Source organism: Diceros bicornis, chromosome 7 (genome assembly GCF_020826845.1).
Source record: "Diceros bicornis minor isolate mBicDic1 chromosome 7, mDicBic1.mat.cur, whole genome shotgun sequence".
Lineage (NCBI taxonomy): Eukaryota > Metazoa > Chordata > Mammalia > Perissodactyla > Rhinocerotidae > Diceros > Diceros bicornis.
Window position 1 is genome coordinate 19,582,658 of NC_080746.1, and position 6,266 is coordinate 19,588,923.

Sequence of the window (6,266 nt, forward strand, 5' to 3'; positions counted from 1 at the left end):
CGCTCAGGTGTCCTGTCACGCCTGGCGAGGTTCCCCGCTTTGTTCTCTATCCTGCCCTCTTTTTTGCGTGTAGACTGCGCGACTTGGGTCTCTATCTTTCCTCCAGCTGCATCCCTCGATCCTGAGTTAATGTCCCTGCGGCGTGGAGATGGCATTCGGGACAATGTGGCGTGACCTCACACTGACGCCATTCCCTTCCCACCCAGCCAGCCTGGCTTCCTTCTCCACCCCATGGAATAAACCGATTGCTGCGAGTGGGAGGGAAATAGGGCCCCAAGGTTAATGAGGCAATTCCCTACATTTACGAGTGGAATTTGTTTCTCTGATGAATGTACGGATTTTAGGTGACCGCCTCTTAAGGTGATAGCATCGGGGAATGGCGATTCACAGTCTTTTCCTTAACGATCCATCTAGGTTAGGGAAAGACTTACATAAACAAAGTCAATATTGAAAACTTTATATGCTAAACGCTATATAAATGCATGATCTGTAAGGGAAGAGAGGAGGGGCGAAAGATGTACGCGGAAACGTTCAGGGTGCAGCGCTCTGAGCTGGCGCTTTTAAGGATGGATAGGATTCATTCAGATCTCTGCTGGGGAATCGGTGGAGCCTTCCAGCGCTCTGCAAATGATCAGGGGGTTCTGATCTTGCTGACAAAAGCAGTTAAGAATACTATAAAAACCTGGGAGCCTAAAGTTTCAAGATATATCAAATTATTTTTCCACATCATCTGTGCTGTCAAGTGGTACTAAATTTATCAGGCATATGTAATCCGAAATAACTTTGTCCTCGTTTAGAATGATGTTTAAATTGCTAATTTACCTTGGAGTTCTCTTGCAGATGTTCACACAATATAGGGCACACCAGTAGGTGCTCAGTAAATGTTTCTTGTTTTATTGAAAAGAATTCGTGTTTGGGGAACTCAAATGACGGTATAAGGAGACAGCCCAGAAATATGTTGATAACAGAAGAGAAATAGCTTTAATTATTCTCCAGGGATAAATCCATGGAATGTGGTATTTCCTCGATTTTTACACTCAACACACTTTACCATAATTACTGCTTTAGCACACTGTCTTTCCTGCTATACTGTAAGCTCTGAGCGAGCAGGAACCTTGTCCCACGGATTCCCCGCACCTGGCATGGTGCCTGATCCATAGCAGATGCTCATCAAATACTGCTGAATGAGGAATGAATGATCAAGAGCTGAATGTGTGTCTATGTGGAACCCATGGCCTATCTTTATACTTTCTTGTTTTTCAACTTTTTAATTAAGACACATAAACGAGAGAGGTGTGCCCCAGGAAATACTAGACCTAGTGAAACTGGCCTCTGCAAATATTTAAATACCTTTATGGCTCAGGCGGTTTTTAGTGTTTTGGCAAAATCTCAATGTCACTGAACCCTGAAATTTATTAAGAGCTTATATCCTGAATTCGTCTGTTTCAGCTTTCTAAATAATTCATTTTCAAAAATACATAGGTGGTATAGAGGAAAGGACACTAAAATAGGCTTCAAGGTGCCCTGCGTCCTTGTCTGAGGGCTACGACTCATTTAACTTCTTCTACCCTTTGTTTCTTAGTCTGTAAAATAAAAGGGATGGACTAGATCATTGCTAAGGTCTTTTCTAGCTCTAAATTTCCACCCTTCCCTGAGTTACATGCAGGAACATAATTCTGGTAGCATACACACCTATCTCCCTCCCCACTTCCCACACACAACCTCTCTTCCTGCTAGGCCCCACTCAGAGTCTCTGTTTCCATACAGTCCAAGTTGGTGACAGGTAAAAATAACTTTTCTGACTATAAGACACATAGATTGAAAATTATCAGGAGAGCTTGCCCTTCAAGTTGTTTTTCCATTGATGATAGATTTTATGAATCCATGCAGATTCTTTAGTGTTTTCTCTGGTGACTAAATGCCAACCTAAAGGGAGGAAATATATAAGCCCTGGCGAAATTTGACTAATTGGAGTCCTCAAATGGGCTTGAGTAAACATGATCCAATGTAAACCTAGGACTTTGAAAATAAGCATCAAAATATTACCCAAGTGACCCGGAATTCAGGAGACTGCTTGGCATTTCATTACTTACAGTAATAAAACTGGGAGATTTCAGAGGACTTGGCATTCCAGATGTGAAAAGAGGGAAGAAAAGCTATGTGGACTGAGAATGGACACACGGTGTGAATTTAGCAAATTTCTGTGGGTAGAACACAAGGTCAGATGGTTTACAGAAAAAGACTTTCAAAGTTTTGTTTATTGTTTTTTGTGAGGAAGATCAGCCCTGAGCTAACATCCGATGCCAATCATCCTCTTTTTGCTGAGGAAGACTGGCCCTGAGCTAACATCCGTGCCTATCTTCCTTTACTTTAAGCCACAGCATGGCTTGACAAGCGGTGTGTTGGTGTGTGCCCAGGATCCGAACCTGCGAACCCTGGGGCCACTGAAGCAGAGCACACTCACACTTAACCACCATGCCACCGGGCCGGCCCCTGGTTTATTGTTAAGACAATACTAAGAAATGTTTCCACAGGAAAAAAAATTTCACTCACGTCCTTAGCAATTAACACATTTTCATTTGCCTCAATTCCTTTCATTCAGTAGGCATATATTCAGTAAATACTATATTTCTCAATTTTTTTTTTTGCTGAGGAACCTTCACCCTGAGCTAATATCTGTTGCTAATCTTCCTCTTTTTGCTTGAGGAAGATTCACCCTAAGCTAACATCTGCGCCAGTCTTCCTCTATTTTGTATGTGGGTGGCTGTTGCCGATGGGTGGTGTAGGTCCACGCCCGGAGACCGAACCCGGGTAGCCGAAGCGGAGCGTATGGAACTTAACCACTAGGCTATGGGGCCAGCCCCTATATTTCTCAAATTTAAGATCTTTGGGATCAGGCCAAGATGTTGTTAGAAATATAGTAAAGAAGATGTTATAACAACATTTTTGTTTCCACAACTGATAAGTGTTAATGTATCATATTCTTATTTTTTTAACAACGTGTGTGTGTGCACACGTGTATGTTTTAGTATATGTTTTAGTATCGTTACAAACTCATGGATTGAAACACACTTGATGTGTTTCATTCCGTTGCAATTATTAAGCTTATTGATAACCAGATTGCCCCATCCTTAGTTAGTGAGACCCTATTCAAGTTGGCTCCTGAGTCATTTTTACATGACAGAACATTGATCTGCTTTCTCCCGCTTTAGTTTTTGCCTTTTCTACAATTTCATATAAATGGAATCATACAGTTGTTTCTAGTTTTGCTTATAGTGAATAAAACTAAGATGAAAGTTCATGTAGAAATCTTTGTGTGGACATGTGTTTTCATTTCTGTTGGATAAATATCTAGGAATGGAATTGCTGAGTCAAATGGCAAGTGTATGTTTAGCATTATAATAAACTACCCAACTATTTTCCAAAGTGGTTTATTATTTTACACCCCCACAAGCAGTGTGTGCAAGTTCCAGTTGTTCTGCATCCTCAAAAACACATAATATTGTCAATCTTTTTAATTTTAGCCAGTCTAGTGAGTATGTAGTGATATCTCATTATAGTTTTAATTTGCATTTCCCTAATGATTAATAATATTAAGCATCTTCTCATGTTCTTTTGGCCACTTATATATCTTCTTTTGTGAAGTGCCTGTTCAACTCTTTTGCCCATTAAAAAAAATACTAGATTGTATGTCTCCTTATTACTGAGTTATAAAAATTATTTTATATTCTGAATAAAAGTCCTTTGTCATATTTCAAACATTTTTCTCCCCATCTGTAGCTTGTGTTTTCATTTTCTTAACAGTATCTTTTTTTTTTTTTTTGGTGTGGAAGATCAGCCCTGAGCTAACATCCATGCCAATCCTCCTCTTTTTGCTGAGGAAGACTGGCCCTGAGCTAACATCCGTGCCCACCTTCCTCCACTTTATATGGGATGCCGCCACAGCATGGCCGGACAAGCAGTGCGTCGGTGCACGCCTGGGATCCGAATCTGGGCCACCAGCAGCGGAGCACGTGCACCTAACCGCTACACCATGGGGCTGGCCCCGCATTTTCATATAAATTTTAGAATGAACTTGTTGATTCCTACAAAAAGGCTTTTTGAAATTTTGATTGGGATGCATTAAATCTATACATCAGTTTAGGGAGAATTGACACCTTAACAACTCTGAGTCCTGATTCACGAATACTGTTTATTGTGCCATTATTTTAGATCTTCTTTAATTTCTCTCAGCAACATTTTGTAGCTTTCCTTGTACAGGTCTATATATATGATAAATTTATCCTTAAGTATATCTAATATGTCCTTCACATTCATAAGAACATTTTCTTGAGGACTTTGAGAACTCCCCATTTTTGAGAACCGCACAGCAGCATATAATTTTCTGATGAAATGTACCTGAAAATTTTAAGCAATCACGTGATGTCTGTAATGAGTGTAACAATTTGCTTGAGGAGGAATGAAGAACCCCAATCCCAGCAAAATATGCATCCTATCTAGGCATCTGGGCCTCACTCACTGGGTAGTGATTTGCTTTCATTGTCACCAACCTTGAAAGTAGTTTCATTCACATTTCCACCTCATTAAAATTACAAATCTTTATATCATAGATTTGCAGGGTCTCTCAAAATAAAACCCTGAATTCTGAATGCCAAGAGTCCATGGATGTTTTTATTTTAGTATGTATCTCTCTCTTAACCTTTTGTTTACAAATCTCTTTCCCTGACTGAATATGAGTTCTTCTAGGGCAGGAGCCTTGTCTCCTTGTAACCACAGTGCCAGGAAGTGCCTGGCATAATGAATATTTTTTGGTAAAGGTTTGATTGATAAATAAAGTTGAGGTCAATTTTCAGGTCTCAAGAAAAAAGACCACGAAAGCTGAGGGGAGCTGATGCTGGAATCAAAGTCAAGAAAGGGAATCACCAACAGGAATCCTAAAAGGTGGCAATGCAGTGGGAAGTTGGAACTCCGGAGATAACCTGGCCTAGTCCAGTTTAATTCTGGCAGACAGTTTCTTGCATCTTCTCCTATGCTTTAAAAAGCCGGATATTCTTAAAGGCAATGGCCAAGTAATTGACCAAGTGATCTTAGGCCCATTAAATTTCTGTTCATTTCGGTACATATTTACTGCATTCTTACTACTTGCCAAGCACTCTGCTAAACCATGAGGAGAAAAGATGAGTAAGGTAACATTCCTTTCCTCAAGAAACTCACAATCTAGTGACAGAGACACAAGGACAAATGATTCTAATATAATATGCAGTGATAGAGGAGAGCATTGAATACTCTAAAAAATGAAAGGAGGAGTATTTAACCCAACTTGGACGTGGGGTGGTCAGAAAAGACTTCTAGGAAAAAATGATGCCTTTAACTGAAATTTTTTTTTTTAAGACAATTCTTTTGTGTACGTGTTAGGAAGATTAGCCTTGAGCTAACATCTGTTGCCAATCCTTCTCTTTTTGCTGAGGAAAATTGGACCTGGGCTAACAACCGTGCCCATCTTCCTCTACTTTATATGGGATGCCACCACAGCATGGTTTGACAAGTGGTGCATCAGTCCACGCCTGGTATCCGAACCTGCAAACCCCGGACCGCCTAAGTGGAGCACGCAAACCTAACCACTGCACCACCAGGCCGGCCCCTAAAGACAATTTTTTTAAGAGCAGTTTTATGTTCATAGCAAAATGAGAAGAAGGTACAGAGATTTAATATATACCTCCTGCCCCCACACATGCATACCCTCCCCAATTATCAACATCCCCCACCAGAGTGGTACATTTGTTACAACTGATGAACCCACACTGATACTTTAATATGAGTCCATAACTTATATTAAGGTTCACTCTTGGCATGGGACATTCTGTGGGTTTGGACAAAAGTATAATGACATGTATCCATCATTATAGTATCACACAGAATATTTTCACTTCCCTAAAAATCCTCTATGCTCCAACTATTCTTCCCTCCTGCCTTCCCCAAATCTTGGCAACCACTGATTTTTTTTACTGACTTCATAGTTTTGCCTTTTCCAAATGCCCAGTAGTTGAATCATAGCCTTTTCAGATTAGCTTCTTTCAATTAGTAACATGCACTTAAGGTTCCCCCACGTCTTTTCACGGCTTGACAGCTCATTTCTTTTTATAACTGAATAATGTTCCATTGTCTGGATGTACCACAGTTTCTTTATCCATTCACCTACTGAAGAACATCTTGGTTGCTTCCAAGTTTTGGCAGTCATGGATAAAACTGCTATAAATATCCATGTG